The sequence below is a fragment of the Octopus sinensis genome, linkage group LG1, assembly GCF_006345805.1.
Source record: "Octopus sinensis linkage group LG1, ASM634580v1, whole genome shotgun sequence".
NCBI lineage: Eukaryota > Metazoa > Mollusca > Cephalopoda > Octopoda > Octopodidae > Octopus > Octopus sinensis.
The window spans coordinates 172,193,537-172,214,223 of NC_042997.1; the positions used below are offsets into that span (position 1 = coordinate 172,193,537).

At 36.5% G+C, this 20,687-nt stretch overlaps 1 long non-coding RNA gene across 1 annotated transcript; it reads left to right on the forward strand.

The window, feature by feature from the left end:
• The first annotated feature begins 9,338 nt into the window (after positions 1-9,338).
• On the forward strand, positions 9,339-10,035 carry LOC118766452. Its single transcript, XR_005002386.1, has 2 exons — positions 9,339-9,477; positions 9,876-10,035. It is a non-coding gene; the product is annotated as an uncharacterized LOC118766452 (long non-coding RNA).
• The last annotated feature ends 10,652 nt before the right edge of the window (positions 10,036-20,687 follow it).

Here is a 20,687-nt window from a genome sequence, read left to right on the forward strand (position 1 = left end):
TGTTATGGGAAAAGAAAATGATATTTAATAACAGTCATGCTTTTTGTTTTTTTTATGTCTTTGTTTTTTTTGTCTTTGTTTTTTTTTTCCATTCTTCAAAATTATTTGTGAAGTAAATAAATTGGCACCAGTTGGCAACAATGAAAATCGTATGGAATTTATCTCTTGCTCTCTGGCATTCTCCACAATATTTCATGATTAAATTGCTTGCAAAGAATGGCAAGTTTTCAAAGTGATAGCACACTAGCTGAAATACCTTATAACATATATAATTACAGACATTTTTACACTTCCCACTAGCTTCACTCAATTGACTGTAAGTTATACAGAGGCAATTTCATTCTATAGTGTAGTTGACTACATCGACCTTACGACTTATTTGTTTATTGATTGGTACTTATTATGTCAATATATTTTAATGAGTCACTGTGTTTTGGGGATGTAAAAAAACCAACACCAGTTGTCAAGGAGTGGTGGGAAGGGACAAACACAGACACAAAGACATGTACACACACATTTAAGTATATGTCCCAGTATATATGTATATATATATGTATATGATGAATGGTCTATTGGACCTATTGTTTAATTGTGTTTATTTATGTATTTATACACATGTAAAAGTATATATACTATGATTATATATGTATATATGTATAAGTGTAAGTCTATATGGATATTTGTTCATATTTTTTATATATATTAAATTATACATGTATCTTGTTTCATGTATTAATATTTTTAAAGCTCTTTGTAACCTTTGACGTGGCCTATGGTTATATATATAAGTACCCTATTTTTAAATGCCTACAACCTCAATATAATTGACAACTATAGGCATGGAAAAAAACTACTTTTATCCATAGGCTGAAACAGCTGTAAGGAGTGATTTTAATGATTTCAAAAATTTACATTAGGATTTTATAATTGCTTTTTTATCTTATATGTATTGAATTATAATGTATATATGTATGCTATTAAGGTTCTCATTTTTGTTAAATGAATAAATAATTCAACATTCTAATATCTGAAAGCTGATGAGCCAACTAAATTGTTTCTCCATTTTCTTATTTGTATTATATATTATATATATATATATATACACATACATACAAGTATATAAAAGGACAATGCTCATTATTATATTAGGAGAATATACATACATTTTAACACTTTACAGTATATTTATGTATATACATAATTCTATACGTTGATCTAAAACAACAGAATTAATAAAGGAAGACCGGAATTTAAGGGAAAAGAAAAACCAAAAGGTCTCATGATATTCATTGAAGGATTTTATTTCAGATATTCTCATTTTAAAAATCATTTCCAGTTAATCATTGAGAGGACATTGGTGTTGCATTGGCAGAGGTTTGCACTGAGTGCTCTTGTTACTTAGAAATCATAATTATTATCGATGTTGTTCTCCGAAAATGTGTGGCCTTGTGCCTCTGTTAGAAATCATTATTATTATTGTTGTTATTATTAGGGCAGTGAGCTGGCAGAATCATTAGTGCACTTGATGAAATGTTTAGTGGCGAGCTGGCAGAAACATTAGCACGCCAGGCAAAATGCTTAGTGGTATTTCGTCTGCCGCTACGTTCTGGGTTCAAATTCCGCTGAGATCGACTTTGCCTTTCATCCTTTCGGGGTCGATTAAATAAGTACCAGTTACGCACTGGGGTCGATATAATCGACTTAATTCGTTTGTCTGTCCTTGTTTGTCCCCTCAACGTTTAGCCCCTTGTGGGTAGTAAAGAAATAGGTATTTCACCCATCGCTACATTCTGAGTTCAAATTCCGCTGAGGTCAACTTTACCTTTCATCCTTTCAGGGTCGATAAATTAAGTACCAGTGAAACACTGGGGTTGATGTACTTAACTAGCCTACTCCCACAAGTTTCAGGCCTTGTGCCTATAGTAGAAAGGATTATTATTATCATTATTATTATTATTATTATTATTATTATTATTATTATTATTATTATTATAAGGCAGTGAGCTAGCATAATCATAAGCATGCCAAACAAAATGTTTACCTGCATTTCGTCCATCTTTACATTCTGAGTTCAAATTCTGCTGAGGTCAACATTGCCTTTCATCCTTTTGGGGTCAATGAAATAAGTACCAGTTACACACTGGGGTCTATGTAATCTACTTAATCCTTTTGTCTGTCCTTGTTTGTCCCCTCAATGTTTAGTCCCCTGTGGGCAATAAAGAAATAAATATTCTATTTAAGGCGGCGAGCTGGCAGAAACATTAGCACACCAGGCAAAATGCTTAGCGGTATCTCATCTGTCATTATATTCTGAGTTCAAATTCTGCCGAGGTCGAATTTGCCTTTCAACCTTTTGGGGTCAATAAATTAAGTATCAGTTGCATACTGGGGTCAATCTAATCGAGTGGCCCCCACCTTCAAAATTCCAGGCCTTGTGCCTAGAGTAGAAAAGATGAAATAAGTATCAATTGAACACTGATGTTGATGTAATCAACTTGTCCTGTCCCCTAAAACTGCTGGCCTTGTGCCAAAATTTGAAATTACTATTATTATGTTTTATGTTTTATATTTTATGGAGATTGAATGTATTCAGACAATTTTATGGATAGATTCCTATGCTTGTTGTACTTAATAAAAAAAAATCTTTTTTTTTTTTTATTATTAAGTTTTACAGTATTTAAGTACCCAATCCTTTTTGCTTAGAGGTGGTAGATATAAAGCTTATCTTTAGATTTATATGGTTTTCATAATTTATTTTGTTAACATTTGTTCATTTGCATAACAGTGTGGGTTTCTTCCTCTGGCATTCAAATCCTCGAAATTTTGAAGACATTTTCAAAATTTTTTAAGCATTAACAAGGATTTTGAAAGAAAAAAAAAACGGGGGGAAAAAAAACCCCTGACAAGCTGAAGGTAAAAAGAAAATTAACTATTAAACATGTAAGCTCAAACACACTATGCAGACAAAAGGAAATGGCAATTTTACAAACAACCAACAACAGAAATGGCAAAATGGTAAATGCATTGTTGCCAAAAATGGAACAAGCATATGCTGCTTGATTCCAAGTAGATGCATACAGCTTTCCAGTGGGTTTTCACTTGATCATTTAGTGTAAATACCAGTGACACTGATGGGCTTTAGCATCTGGTTGATGGCCTTCCATGGAAGCCTGTGTGGTAAGAAGCTTGTTTCCCAACCACATAGTTTCAGGTTCAGCCCCACTGCATGACAACTTGGACAAGTGCCTTCTGCTATAGCCTTGGGCCAAACAAAGCCTTGTGAGGACGTTTGGTTTTAAAGACTCCGCCGGTTACGACGACGAGGGTCCCAGCTGATACGATCAACGGAACAGCTTGCTCGTGAAATTAACGTGCAAATGGCTGAGCATTCCACAGACACGTGTACCCTTAGCGTAGTTCTCGGGGATAATCAGCGTGACACAGAGAGTGACAAGGCTGACCCTTTGAAATACAAGTACAACTCATTTTTGCCAGCTGAGTGGACTGGAGCAACGTGAAATAAAGTGTCTTGCTCAAGGACACAACGCGTCGCCGGGAATCGAACTCACAACCTTACGATCATGAGCCGAATGCCCTAACCACTAAGCCACGCGCCCTCACTTTTGGTAGACAGGAACTGAAAGAAGCCTGTCGTGTGGGTATATCTATATATATAAAACTCTAGTTGTGTGAGTGTCTGTCCCCTTCGATTTAGATTCCTAACTCCTCCCACATTTTGCGGTGCAGTTTAACCAAATTCGGGTATCTTATAGTCGTGATTCATATCGAGCCCGTCTGACTATTAGCGCACGTCAACGATGAGTCTACGATTTTAAAAATAATTTAACATCATTTTTTATTCCATTTTAATGCATAAAATTCATCGTGTCTCGATGGCGGCGGAGTTGGCGTCCACGCTCACAGCTGCACCTGTTTGCTTCTCCCCCTTCCCTCCCTCGTGAAGCTGTGGGGAAGGGAGTGTAAAGAAATCAACGTCGTAATGCGTTGTGAAGGAGACCAGCGTTCTTTTAGAACAACGACTTCATGGCTTGAAGACACCAAAACAAAAATGGCTAAGAAAGCCCGAATTTATAAGGGAAGTAACTCTCTAAAAATGCTTATATAGTTATTTCCCTTACAAACCTGAGCAACGCCGGGCGATACTGCTAGTCTTTATATATAAAAGAAAGGTTGTGTGTCTGTCTACTCCGATTTAGATTCCTAACTACTCCCACATTTTGCGGTGCAGTTTAACCAAAACCAGGTATCTTATAGTTGTGATTCATATCAAGCCCTTCTGGGTATTAGCGCGCGTCTACAATGAGTCTACGATTTTAAAAATAATTTACCATCATTTTTTTCCATTTTAATGCATATTTTTTAAATAAAGGGAAGTAACTCTCTAAAATTGTCTACGATGAGTCAACGATTTTTAAAACAATTTACCATAATTTTTTTCCCATTTTTAATGCATTTTTTGCTATTTTTTGGCTATAACTCTAAAAATGCTTTATAGTTATTTCCCTTACAAACCCGAGCAACGCCAGGCGATACTGCTAGTATATATATATATATATATATATCATCATCATCATAGTTCGGCTTCACGAACGAAGATCAGGAAAGCTTTCCACATCTTGTGCATGCACGCTCATGTCTGACAAGTCCGATATGGGAAAGGCAGGTCCATGAGCAGTGTCCACAGGTGAAGGCAACATCCAGTGTGGTTTCAGAGGCGGCTTGCACCTTCCTCCTGTGCCTCTTATCCTTAAGCACGTCTCTTCTTTGTTCCTCAAACTTGTTGACCATGTTGAAGATCGTTTGGTGCCAGACATCATGGTCTGCAGCCAGGTCTGACCAGCATAGGTAGTTAATATGATATGTGGAGAGAGACTTCTTGAGGCAGTCTTTGTAGTGCCTCCTCAGGGCTCCTCTCACAAGGTGGCTGGTGGAGAGTTCGCCAAACAGGGCAATCTTAGGAAGGCGATGGTTCTCCATTCTGGAGACATGCCCTGCCCATCGGAGGTGGGACTTCAGTAGCATGGCTTCAATGCTGGGGATCTCGGCCTACTTCAAAACTTCAATGTTTGTGATAAAGTCACACCTGTGTATGTTGAGGATGGTGTGGAGATATCATCATCATCATCATCATCATTTAGCGTCCGCTTTCCATGCTAGCATGGGTTGGACGGTTCAACTGGGGTCTGTGAAGCTGGAAGGCTTCGTCAGGCCCAGTCAGATCTGAGGCAGGAGCTGTCCTTACCCCCACCATTGCTTGACAACTGATGCTGGTGTGCTTCCGTCCCCGTAACATAATGGTTCAGTAAAAGAGATCAATAGAATAAGTACCAGGCTTTAAAATAATATAAATACTGAAACAAGTACTGGAGTCGATTCATTTGACTAAAAATTCTCAAAGGCAGTGCCTCAGCATAAATAACTGAAATGAATAAAAGATAAAAGACAGTAGTTGAGATAGAGTTTGCAGTAAGTGGTTGTGCATAAAAAAAATCACCCGGTGGGAGTGATTTGCCCTACAAACTTTATACACATGCCAGATTTCATGAGCAGAACTGGAGAATTCCCAGAGCTGTAAGCTGGTGGATGGTAGCACTGTTGAGGAAGGATGGGAACAAAGGAATACAATTAATAATTTCCAATCAAAAGTGAACTGAAGAACGTTTTGTCAAGGCACAGGAGTGGCTGTGTGGTAAGCAGCTTGCTTACCAGCCACATGGTTCTGAGTTCAGTTCCACTGCATGGCACCTTGGTCAAGTGTCTTCAACTACAGCCTCAGGTCAAACAAAGCCTTGTGAGTAGATTTGGTAGACAGAAACTGAAAGAAGCCTATCGTGTATATGTATATATGTATATGTGTATATGCTGGCATGTGTGTTTGTCCCCCCAACATCGCTTGACAACCGATGCTGGTGTGTTTACGTCCCTATAACTTAGTGGTTCGGTAAAAGAGACTGATATAATAAGCACTAGGCTTACAAAGAATAAGTCCTGGAATCGATTTGCTCGACTAAAAAGTGGTGCTCCAGCATGACCACAGTTAAATGACTGAAACAAGTAAAAGAATAAAAGAATAAAAGATGCTGTGTAATATTCATTTTTACTGTAAGGTAGCAAACTGGCAGAATCATTAGCAATGTTGAGCAAAATGCATAGTGGCATTTCATTCATCTGTACTTTTTGAGTTCAAATTCTGCTGAGGTCAACTTTTGCATTTCGTCCTTTCAGGGTCGACAAAATATATACCAATTTAACACTGGGATCCATGTAATCATCTTACTCCCTGTCCTGAAAATAATGGCCTTGTGCCACAATTTGAAACCAATATTTATTCTCATCATCATCATCATCATCATCGTTTAACGTTCGCTTTCCATGCTAGCATGGGTTGGACGATTTGGTTGAGAACTGGCGAACCAGATGGCTGCACCAGGCTCCAATCTGATCTGGCAGAGCTTCTACAGCTGGATGCCTTTCTTTATGCCAACCACTCCGAGAGTGTAGTGGATGCTTTTTACATGTCACTGGCACAGGGGCCAGTCAGGCGGTACTAGGGTTCTTTGTATTCTGAGTTCAAATCCTGCCATTGTTTACTTGGGTGGTAGACTTAATCTGTAGCTGAGTCTAACACACACAGTCACTTGGTTTGATGCTGAAACAAATCTCTCAACATGAAATCAACAGCAGCTTTGTTAACCCACAAATAAAAGACAAAAGCATATACATATATATATACAGTCACATACACACTCACACATATATGTATACGACTTGTACATACATACATATATAAATGTATGTACATATGTACATATATATATACGAGTATGATACATTCTATGAACAACATGTTTATGGTTTCTTTTTCTTTCTGAAAGAGGATGATACTAGTTAGATATAGCATTTTTATGACTGTATATTTTTATTATATGAAAATTATACAGGAGAAAGTTGATTATATATTCAGTACGATATTTTATCGCCGACTCTCCTGTCTAGAGTATAAATAATTCTATGCAGCCTCTGTTAAAAGCTTTGACCATTATTATATACACAGTTTTTACATGCAAACGAACACACACACAAAACCTGGTAAATTTTTTTTGACAAATTATAACGGCTTTTTCCTAAACTATGTAGCTTACATAAATGTTTATTTATCCTAACATAAATAAAATTTACAGACATTGATTTGGCATAAATAATGAGTAACATCAAAATAATTATCACACCACTGGAGCTAAAAATCAGTGAAGAATCTTCAGGAAACAGCAGTTATAAAAGTCATTATAAGAGAAACTGGTATAAATATAAATACTTTCTATTTACTTTTAGAATAATAATCAGAAATGGACAGTTGGTCAATGTTGTTTGGGTTAACTGTGCGTACCAAATTTCTTTGCTTCATGAAGAGGAGACAAAATGTGATCAAAATACCAAAGTCATTGAGAGAATCAGAGCAAGTCCAGTTTCATACTCTTTTACTCTTTTACTTGTTTCAGTCACTTGACGGTGGCCATGCTGGAGCACTGCCTTTAGTCGAGCAAATCGTCCCCAGGACTTATTCTTTGGAAGCCTAGTACTTATTCTATCGGTCTCTTTTGCCGAACCACTAAGTTACAGGGACGTAAACACACCAGCATTGGTTATCAAGCAATGTTGGAGTGGGGGGATAAACACAGACACACAAACGTATACACACACATGCATATATATATATATATAATATATATATATATATATATATACATATATACGACGGGCTTCTTTCAGTTTCCGTCTACCAAATCCACTCACAAGGCTTTGGTCAGCCCGAGGCTATAATAGAAGACACTTGCCCAAGGTGCCACACAGTGGGACTGAACTTGGAACCATGTGGTTGATAAGCAAGCTACTTACCACACAGCCACTCCTACTGTATATATTTTTTATTTGCTTTAGTCATTAGACGGCAACCATGCTGGGGCACTGTCTTGAAGAATTTTTTAGCTGAATGAATTGAGCCCAGTATTTATTTTTTTAAGCCTGGTTCTTATTCTATCAGTCTCTTTTGCTGAACTGCTAGGCTACGGAGACGTAGATACACTAGCACCGGTTGTCAAGCAGTGGTGGGTGACAAACACAGACATAACAACACACACATACACATATATATATATGTATACACACACACACACACACACACACACATACACACCACACACACACACATTGTCTTTAATTCCTTTAGTCAAACAAATCAACCCCAGGACTTATTCTTTGTAAGCCTTGTACTTATTCCATCGATCCCTTTGCTGAACTACTAATTTACAGGGACGTAAGCAATGGCAGGATTTGAACTCAGAATACAAAGAACCAGAACAAATATTGGTTTCAAATTGTGGCATAAGGCCAGTATTTTGGGGAGGGGGGGAGAAGGTAAGATACCTACATTGATCTTAGTGTTTAACTGGTACTTATTTTATTGACCCTGAAAGGATGAAAGACAAAAGTTGATCTCAGCAGAATTTGAACTTAAAATGTATAGTCGAATGAAATACCACTATGCCATGCCTGAGGCATTTTACCTATGACTATATCATTCACTGTTCTCCATTTTCCAAGAATATAACCTTCATTATTTAAAGGAGATTTGGCTGCACCTTCAAGCAAATCTATAGTAGAAGACATTTTCCTAAAGTGTTGCACAGCAGGACTGAACCTGAGACAACCAGGCTTGAAAGCTAACTTCTTAACCACACAAACATGTCTGCAGTGCAGCTTATAATAGCATATATAGTAATATATGATAATTTTAACTAGTAAAAACTTAACCTGATGAAGTTGAAAAATTATTACCAAGAATCTTACCAAGTTTCTTTGCAACAGCTCAGCTACTGGGAAAGGTATGCAGTAATATATATCTGGAAGATCCTGGAAGGAATTGTGCCAAATTTTGGCGTTGAAGGCTACACCAATACCTGAATGGGATGACACTGCATAGTGCCAAAGATCCCAGAAATACCATCATGCTTCAATACCAGTTACAGCAACAGCCTGGATTTCAAGGGCCCACAGCTTTTTAATATTCTCCCAAAGAGTCTGAGGAACTTGCACAAAGTAGATGTAGGGGTTTTAAATCAAAGCTGGACCTCTTTCTGTCGAGAGTCCCAGATGAACCTACCACATGGCAAGAGGTGCAAATGAGGGTAGCTATATCAAACTCCATTCTTCACCAACTGCCACATATTAGAGGAGGCTCTTAGTAATAACAGCGTAGCAAAACGGCAGTGCATCAGCATGGCCGTAGCTCTGAGCTGAAACTAGAGAGAAAAAAAGAAAAGAATCAATCCAATATGAATTTAAGGAGCCAAGTCTTGAACAACATGACAAAAAAAAATAACCATTCTACTGTTAGAACCATCTCTGAACTGCTTCTTAATACTTGCACCAATATTTGATGAAATCCTCCTTCCACAGGTATATTTTCATCTCCCTTTTCACTGTTCTATGTTAATGCATCTTTTTTAATGTTAATGTGTCTTTTTTTCCTCTGAATTTATTTAGATTACTGGCTTAAATTTATTATCTTCTATAGTTTCATTTTCTCTTGTAATTAACTTCACTTTGAACTTGCTTTGAAGCCAAAAGTTTAAGTTTTTAAAAAATTGTCATCTGGATTATGCAATTAATTTATTCAAATCAGCAATTACTAAGTTGGTGAAACCATAAAAAAAGAATTTCCTTATTATTATTTCTTTAATAAATAATAATTATTATTTTTTAATAACAAACAAATAACATAGAATTCATTATTTTTATTTGTATATTCATTTTTATTTATTCTTTTTTATTTATATTGTATTTTTTTCTCACAGCATGAACAACGGCCTTTAAAAACATTCAAAAGTTTCTTTGAACTGAATTCTAAAACTTTATTATTTCAAATTAATTAAAATCTACTTCAAATTTGAATTGGTATGTGGTTCGAGTGCTGATCTATGAAGGGCACCTTGAAATAAAATCAAAATAGACCACATGCCCATTTTATTAGTTTTCATTTCACTTTTCCTAAGAACCTTTTAAAGTGAATGCAGCTCATATCCATGGCAATGCATATAAGTTTTAAAATTTATAGCAAATGCACAAACAAAAAACAGACATGGAATGGCAAGCTAAACAACATATAGTAAATGCACAAACAAAAAACAGACACAGAAGGTCACCAACTCCTCATTAGTTATCAGCCAGAGAGTCAAACGCAAATTTCGTGCCTTTAACAATAATATTACTTCCACTCTGGTGGCAACCAGCAAGAAACTTGCCAGAAATGGGTCCAAAACATAACAAAATGAGACAGACAAATAACAAATAGATGAACAAGCAATACAGAACATATATACACACAAACATACATACATATATATATGTATGTATATTGCCTGAAGAAATGAATCAATGATGATTATCAACTGGTGCCCACAGATACTACAGACTACACTGTAATCATCCCAGGAATATGGACTGTAATCTTAAGAGTCATATGATTTGTGGAAACGTGTGTAGCAATGCATTAAAAGTTTATAAATTTCATCCAAGGATTATTGTTATTATTATTATTATTATTATTATTATTTTTTTTTTCCTTCTTTCTTCAAATTTTCTTCCATTTCTTGCCAAGTGTTTTCCATACACCTAGGGCAGAGAAGGGCATTGTATGCATTCCCAGATTACACGTGCAAATTCACAGATAAAATATGTATTTAAAAATTAATAAATAAATAAATTCATGGATGGATGTTATTTTCACAGCAATAGTGCTCTTCTCAGTACATGAGCCGTTTTTGCACTTCCTGTAGGGATAGTGAGCCTGGAATCATTTTCAAATAGGTTTCAGTACCATTTTTTATCATTCCTAGAGATCCTACAATCACTGGTACTGTAGTCGCCTTGAGATGCCACATTTTTTCAATTTCATTTTTTCTAATTTCTATTTCAGGTCTTTATATTTACTAATCTTGTCAAATTCTTTCACCGCTATATTGTGATCACAGGAAATACTCATGTCAATTAATAAACACATCCTTTTTGTCTGATCTTTTATAATAATATCCAGTTTATTAGCTTTTATAGTCTTGTCGGTCTGCACAGGGAAGTCCCATTGAATCGACACATTTTCTCCCTCAGTCACAGCTTCAGGATGATGTTTATACCATTTGTCAGCGATTTTGATTTTATAATGCCGACATATTGTCCAATGTAAATACTGGCCGACTCTGTCATGTCTTGCTTTATATTCTGCAGGTGCTAAGACTCTACACCCTGAGATTAGGTGGTCTATTGTTTCAATCTCATCGTTACAGAATCGGCATTTTGGGTCAGCTCCATTTTTCATCACATTGGCTTGGTAGTTCCGGGTTAATAAGCTATGGTCTTGAGCAGCTAATATGAAACTTTCACTCTCTGCTTTAAGCCCTGAGCTTCGTAACCATTGGTGCGTGTGTTTCTGGTCGACATCAGCTTGTTTGCTACGGGCCACATACTTGCCATGGAGAGGTTTCTGTTCCCATCTGCAAGCTAAATTTTCATGTGCTTTTGTCTTTGCAATTAATTTTCTTTTCTTTGCAGCTGCAGTTGGCGTATTTCCTTCAGCCTGATCAATCTGGTGGGTATCTAAGTGATCAGTAGCGAATTTTTTGCTCTCTTTGAGAGTAGAGTGAAGTCTTTTCAGTCTTTCATATTTTTCAACAAGTTTTAGCATCCAATCGTTGGTTGCTTCAAGGTATTTGGCCAGTCCGATTGTGGTGGTTTTGTGTGTAAGCTCAAGCTGGATCAAACCTCGACCTCCCTGAGCTCTGGGAAGGTAAAGGCAATCCACGTCTGCTTTTGGATGGTGCATCTTATTACAAGTCAGTAGCTTGCGGATTTTTCTGTCAATTTTCATTATTTCACTGGTATTCCAGTTAAGCACATTGAAGCTATATAGAACAACAGGTACTGCTAAGGAATTTATGGCTAACACCTTATTATATGCCTTCAGCTGAGACTTCAGGACTGCTCGAACTCTTCTATAACATTCTTTCCTAACCTTCTCTTTCATGCTTGCATGCTGGATACCAGAGCCTTCATTTATTCCTAGGTATTTATAGGTTTGTTCCTGCTCAAGTTCCTTTATTACTATTTCGACATCTAATTCGATTGAACTAGACTTTACCAATTTCTCTTTCTTAAAAGTGGCTTTGGCACACTTTTCAAGGCCAAACTCCATCCCGATATCATCACTGAATCCTTTCACAGTATGTAATAATAATAATTATTATTATTATTATTATTATTATTATTATTGGACATTCACAAGCACTACTGGAATTCCATGAATCTTATCAGACAGGCATTAGGGAAAGCCTTAAAACAAGTGGGAAAAAGTCCTGGAATAACATCACAAATTCCCAGTATTGTGCACTCCATTGTCTAGCTAATAATGATTCAATTGTTATTAAAAAGACAGATAAGGGAGGCGGTATTGTAATTACAGACAAAAGTGAGTATATTTCAACTTGTGAAGAAGTTTTAAGTGACAAAATTTCATATGAAGAATTACCTGTCAATCCAGACCCCAATTACAGAGAGGAACTTGACAAAATAGTTCTGAAAATGGAGGGAAACAATTTCATTAATAAGGCCAAATCCTGGATTTTACATTTGCATTTTATGATCTCACCAAAATACACAAAAAGTTTGAAAGATTTCCTCCAATGCACCCAATTTGCAGTGCATATGAATGTTGTACAGCCAAAATTTAGGAGTGGTTGGGTGGTTTTCTACCCCCTGTTGCAAAAAGATCAAGTCCCTATATTTGAGATACTTTTGATTTTGCATCTAAAATCAACAACTTTTTTTAGCACCAAAGCCATGTCGTAAACTATTTTTTGGTAACCATGGATGTTCCTTCTTTATATCCCAATATTGACCATGATGAATGGTTAGAAGCATACATGAATGCCTTGAAAAATGGTCAAGCAAAAGTATCCCATCTAATTTTCTCTGTAGGCTATTGAGGTTTGTGTTACAAAGTAATACAATGAAGTTTGGACAAAAATATTACCACCAGAAGAGGGGTTGCACCATGAGTACCCCCATGGCAGTTAATTTCACTAATGTCTTCATGACAAAATTCAAGACACAGTTACTGAAGACATTCAAATCCCTACATGGTCATGGACCAATACTCTGGTTACAGTTCACTGGTGACTTCTTTTTTGTCTGGGAGGATCACAGGACAGTTTAATTGACTTCTTGCATTTCTGTGACTGTTATGCTAAAAACTATGACTTTAAGTCCAACGTAAAATTTACATCTAGTTTTTTCAAAAACTAGTCTTGAATTTTCGGACATAAAAGTTAAGTTTTCTGGAGGCAGAATAGTGACCGAGTTATTTTGCAAGCCCACATCATCCCACATTTACTTCCATCACTGCTCCAATCATCCTATCTATCTATCTGCTCAGTCGAAGTCAACTCTCAGTTACTCGATGGATCAGTGTCCTCCAGCCAGTTCTATCCTGAGTCGCTTCTTTCAGATTAGCTATGTCCATTCCTGTGTCACTCTTGATGGTGTCAAGCCAGCGGGTTCTTGGTCGGCCTCTTCCTCTCTTGCCACTGACCATTCCGAGCATGATGTCCTTCTCCAGGGATTTTCTCCGCATAATATGACCAAAATATGTCAATCTATGCTTGGTGATCCTAGCTTCTAGCGACAGTTTCGGCTTGATCCACATCATATAATTTGGTCAAATCCGAAATCCCAATTTTGGGGAATAAAATGGATTTGAACTAACATACAGGATTATTGAAAACATGCAAATGCTTCCGTACACCATTTTATCAAATGCAGTTACAATGAATCACAATTAAAGGAAATAGCAAATGACATAACAACGATTAGCAAAGAAAATCAAACTTTCATAAATAATTTTAACAAAGTACAATATGTGACAGAATTCTTTTAGTGATTAATTGGCACCAAAATTTTACTGGCATTTCAAAAGTGTTACATGAAATAATCAACATGTGGAAAAATATCCTCATTTTAAACAGATAACTGCTCAGCAACCTATTGTAGCCTTTGGACGGAATAAAAATATAAGAGAATTATTAACCTCTACCTCTTACTCCGAGAAAACTAACATTGGAGTTTCTGCATGCTGTACCTTTAAAAACAGCCACAAGAGAGGTAAGCCCTGTTCATTGTGCAACAACATTAGTCAAGTCAATTCCATCAGGAACCATAACAGAAATGTAAATAGATTCCCATTTGGTGTACACAGCAGAATGCACCAAACACTTGATTTATGTTGGTTGTTCAACAGACCAATAAACAAAAGATTCAATGGGCACAGATATGACATCAGGCACAATATCACTAGTTTGACAGAGCTTGCCAAACTTTTTACATCAAATGGCTGCAATTTTGAAAAAAAACTTCAAAGTGCATATTCTCAGAAAATATTCTGAATCTGCTACACTTTCACTCCTCAAAATGCATGAGGAGAAATAAATGACAGGGAAATTTTATCATATTTACACAAAACTGTTTGATTAAATATTCTACTTCTTTTTCCATTTCTTTTTCTTTTCTTCTCTTTTTCTTCTCTATTTTTCTTTCTTTTTCTTTTTGCTAGTTGTAAACTTGAAAATTAAAGACTGATGATGTTCAACTATTATTACTTAATATTTTAAAACATCAAACACTAAAATCCATCTTAACATCATCATCATCGTTTAACGTCCGTTTTCCGTGCTAGCACGGGTTGGACGGTTCGACCAGGTTCTGCGAAGCCAGGGGCTGCACCAGGCTTCAGTCTGATCTGGCAGTGTTTCTACAGCTGGATGCCCTTCCTAACACCAACCACTCCGTAAGTGTAGTGGGTGCTTTTTACGTGCCACCGGCATTGGTGCCAGGGGAGTCTGGCATTGGCCACGATCAGTTGGTACTTTTAACATGCCACCGGCACGGAAGCAAGTCAAGGCGGCGCTGGCATTAGCCATGTTTGGATGGTGCTTTTTATGTGCCACCGACACAGAAGCCAGTCGAGGTGGCGCTGGCATTGATAATAATAATAAACAATATATTCAAATATTCTATTATTACAAGTAATAACACAAACATGCATCATTAAATAATATAAATAAATTAAACAATTATATAAATAATAATGATTATTAAACAACATAAATTTCACAATTAAATTAATTAAACATCAATAAAATTAAATAACTTATTTATACTCAAATATATATAAATATAAATACCTATTTCTTTACTACCCACAAGGGGCTAAATACAGAGATGACAAACAAGAATAGACAAATGGATTAAGTCGATTACATCGACCCCAGTGCGTAACAGGTACTTATTTAATTAACCCCGAAAGTATGAAGGGTAAAGTTGACCTCGGCGGAATTTGAACTCAGAACGTAACGACAGTAGAAATACCACTAAGCATTTCGCCTGGCCGCCGCCTTTTCATATATAAATATAAATACCATTAAGTTCTTATTGATATTTGTCATTCCATCAACATGGGCACGTAAGTTGCACTCGTACATATTTTGGATTTGAATTTCTATGTATCACTTTTCATTATGAACTGTCAAAGACAGGCTAGCTGTCAAAATATTATTTAAACAATAAAATATCTATTGCATCGTATCATGCTCTTCTTTTTCTTCTTCTTCTTCTTCTTCTTCTTCTTATTATTATTATTATTATTATTATTACTACTTTATATATTTATATATATATATATATCAATGTAACTTCACATAGACTGTTGGCAACTTTTTGCCTCCTTTTTCTTACCCTTTGGACTTATCTGTTTTTCCTGTTTTCAAAGAAGAGCTATGCTCGAAACGTAAAACAACTGCTCTCTTCCCTCTCTGAGTGACTTAATACATTGCTTGTGCTATGTCCTCACGTTTGTCTGTTTTTTTTTCTTTTTCTCTATGTTTTTAATTGACTCCCTCTCTCTCTCTCTCTCTCTCTCTCTATATATATATATATATATATATATATATATAATCTTCCAAGGATATTCTTCTGCTTTTGAAGTACCCATGCCACTCAAAACATTGTGGACAAACTCATTGCCTCATCGTCATAAGCTTGCCAAAGCATGTGCAATGTCTTTGTAATAAACTTCTCGAGTTTAACACAAAATTTCATTTTGGCTCTTTGTTCCAACTTCCTGTCCATGACAATATCACAAACTACAGCATACACGTGATCACAAGAACACAAATTTCACAATTTGTGAAAGGAGTGGCTGTGTGGTAAGTAGCTTGCTTACCAACCACATGGTTCCAAGTTCAGTCCCACTGCGTGGCAGCTTTGGAAAGTGTCTTCTACTATAGCCTCTGGCCGACCAAAGCCTTGTGAGTGGATTTGGCAGACAGAAACTGAAAGAAGCCTGTCGTATATATGAATGTGTATATATATATATATATATATATATATATATATATATATATATATATATATATATATGTATACATATATATATATATATATGCATGTATGTATGTGTGTATATGTTTGTGTGTCTGTGTTTGTCCCCCCCCCAACATTGCTCGACTAAAGGCGGTGCTCCAGCATGGCTGCAGTCAAATGACTGAAACAAGTAAAAGAGTAGAAGGGTAAAAGAGTAAGCACAGTGATGTCACTCAGCACACTACCTCATGAAGGTCACTGCTAGCTTTCATTATACACACAACTAGGTGCTGTCATCTGTTGGCATGCTACAGAACTAGTCCAGGAACCTTTTGATACCACCTTGTATCTACATGTGCTTTGTTATTCCCTTTCTTATAACCACGATTTTTTAAAAAACAGAATTGTTATAGGAATTTGTACAATTGTTGAAACAATGTCCATCATATTTGCTGGATAAACAAATTTTAAATATTCTTAACAGCTTTGTTTCATATTAATAGTGAGTGATTTGGTTTTAATTTAATGTATTAGAGCATATGATATGAAATTCTATAAGAATGGTATTTGCTACTGTCTATGTTTAGGATGATACCTAGAAAAATATTTATTTTAAGTCTTGTATATATCATGATCTTTGAATCAAATTCTTCGAATAATTCAATTGGTTTTTTTTTTTACCTAAATTAGCTTGGTTATTGTATTTCTAGGAATTAATGGGCCACCACCTGTGAATAAGTCATAGAATTTTATAAATGCAAAATATATAATCTTATCCTTCTGCATACTACTAGTGAATCTTTTGAGCCCAAACTTATATCAAAAGAAACATTTTTTTTTTTATTAATCCATAAAGCATTATCAAAAGATAGTATCTTCTTGCGTGCATTATAATATTAGTTTCAACATCAGAAACCTGTGAGTAGTTTTTTGTAAAAATTGTTATTCGTCATTTATGCTATTGATTCAAGATCTGACAGAAGCATTGCTATTTCATAATGGTAAGACTGATATTCTACTAATTTTAGTAATTATATTGCCTAAAACTTATTTACTAATTATTCTTCCTTTAGCTTTTGTTGCATTAATTAACCTTTTTGTTAATTATTGAAATATACTGTCATTGTTTCCATTAATTATAAAATAATGAAGAATTTCTAAAAATTACTTATAGTTAGTATGGCTAGTTTTGGGGTTGTTTTGCATGTTTTAGTGATTGTATTTTTCAGGAATTTAGAGTGTATAGTGTTGTTTAGCCCATATATATTCCTCATCATCATTAAGCTGTATTAAGGTGGTGAACTGGTGGAATCATTAGCACACTGGGTGAAATGGCAGCATTTCATCCTTCTTTATATCTTTATATTCTGAGTTTAAATTCCACTGAGGTCGACTTTGCCATTCACCCTTTCAGAGTTGATAAAATAAGTACCAGTTGAGCACTAGGGTTGATGTAATTGACTTGCTCCTTCTCCCAAAATTACTGGTTTTGTACCAAATTTGAAACCATTATTAAGCTGGATTTGGAATATTAATTAACATGAAATTTTAGATCGAATTTAAATCAAATTTAGATCTTTGAAACAAAGAATTTGTCTCACAGAACCCAGGGCAGTTGTTTTTTCCTATATGTATGTATAAATGTAATTCTTATCGCAAATGAATTACACTTCATATTTGAGGTCCTAACGAAGCTATAAGGTGTTACTCAGGTACACAACTATGAGTCCACACTGCAGCCTATTGCAGAAATGCCTGTAAGCTAATGAAGTACATAACTCTTTTACTCTTTTATTTGTTTCAGTTATTTGACCGTGGTCATGCTAGAGCATTGCTGTTAGTCGAGCAAATTGCCCCCAGGACTTATTCTTTGTAAGCCTAGTACTTATTCTATCGGTCTCTTTTGTTGAGCGGCTAAGTTACGGGGACATAAACACACCAGCATCGGTTGTCAAGCAATGTTGAGGGGACAAACACAGACACACAAACATATACACATGCATACATACATATATATATATATATATATATATATATATATATATATATATATATAATATATATATATATTATATATATATATATATATATATACATATATACGATGGACTTCTTTTAGTTTCCGTCTACCAAATCCACTCACAAGGCTTTGGTCGGCCCGAGGCTATAGTAGAAGACATTTGCCCAAGGCGCCACGAAGTGGGACTGAATGCAGAACCATATGGTTGGTAAGCAAGCTACTTAACACACAGCCACTCCTAAGATAATCATTTATTCCTTTGTCATCTCATTTTTGTATGTGCTTCATCATCATCATCATCATCATTGCTTTAACGTTCGCTTTCCATGCTGGCATGGGTTGGACGGTTTGACGTGGAGCTGGCCAGGTGGGTATTGTCCAGATTCTAACTGTCTGCTGTACTCTTCTTAATGCCAACCACTTAACAGAGAGTGCCAGATGCTTTTTACATACCAGCAGCTCAGATGCATTTATGCAGCATTGGCATAAGTGCATTAATGCAGCACCAGTACAGGTGCTTTTCAAGTGGCACTGGCACTTGAAAGGCCAAGCCTGTATGTGTGAAAAACAGCAATTTTATTTAGCTTGATGCATCTTATCAGGTATAGCAAATCACCACACCTCCCGCTCCCTTGTCATTCCTTCAGTGAGGCCCAGCATTTGGAGATCCTTTCTCATCACTTCATCCCACATCTTCCTGGGTTTACACCTTTAACAGGTACTCTCCACAATTAAAACTTGGTGCTTCTTTATGCAGCTGTCCTCATCCTCATGACCAAACCAGCACAGTATTCTCTCTTGTACACAACATCTGACACCTCTTACACCCAGTTTTCCTCTTAAGTCATTTACACTGTGTAATGCATGCACACTGACATTGCCCATCCAGTGGTGCATGCTAGTTGCATTTCTTTCAAGCCTTCACAAGTCCTATGTAGCCAAAATCCATGTTTCACTGTCATGTAACATAACTGTACATACACAGGCATCATACAATCTGTCTTTCACTCTGAGGAGGAGGCCCTTAGTTACTAACTGAGAGAGAAGCTCTCTGAACTTTACCCAGCCTGTTCTTTATCCTAGCAACAACTTCCTCCACCACTGCTAACCTGGCCTCTTATGTAACAGAAGGTATCTACTACTTCTAATGACCCCACTTTGCATTTGAGGGAGTCTATTGCCTATGCATTTTTAGTGCTTATTTTTCTCATGTATTTGTCATACTTCTTTCGCCCTTTTTGAAGCCTAGCCAGGCTCATGGGCCCAGTTTCCCAGTTTCTGTGGTGTATGTGTTCCCCCCAGGTGAACAGGACGCCAGTCCATTGCAGTGTTACTCAAGAAACAGGAAGAGAGAGTTAGAGAAAGTTGGGGTGAAAGAGTACAACAGGGGTCGCCACCACCCCCTGCTGGAGCCTTGTGGAGATTTTAGATGTTTTCACTCAATAAACACACACAACGCCCGCTCTGGGAATCAAAACCATGATCCTCTGACCATGAGTCCACTGCCCTAACCACTGGGCTATTGCACCTCCACATTTGTCATACACAGAGATGATATTCTCTGTTAACCTTCCTGTGATACTGCTATACCTCTTATATGCCCAAAGCTTGCACTGAGTACAACATAGGAAGTTTCTACAAACACCCTTTATATATATATATATATATACACCATCCGAGTGTGACCGTCTGCCAGCCTCGTCTGGCACCTGTGTCGGTGGCACATAAAATCACCCACTACACTCTCGGAGTGGTTGGCGTTAGGAAGGGCATCCAGCTGTAGAAACACTGCCAGATCTGACTGGCCTGGTGCAGCCTTCGGGCTTGCCAGACCCCAGTTGAACCGTCCAACCCATGCTAGCATGGAAAGCGGACGTTAAACGATGATGATGATGATGATGATGATATATATTTATTTAACCTTGTTTTAATTACTGTTATCGTTGATGCAACTATATTATAGGACCACCTTGAGTGAATACAGGACATTCATTCAAAATTATTACAAACTCAACATGTCAATAAGAAAATAACAATACGTCCTGCGTTAGAAGCAAGAATTAAGGCTGGTTGCTCTGCTGGAAAATGAATTCTTGCTGGACTGCTTAAACTATGTGAGGAAATTGGAAATTAGTGGATAAATAAATCAATAGGATTATAGGAATAATTACTTTATTGGACC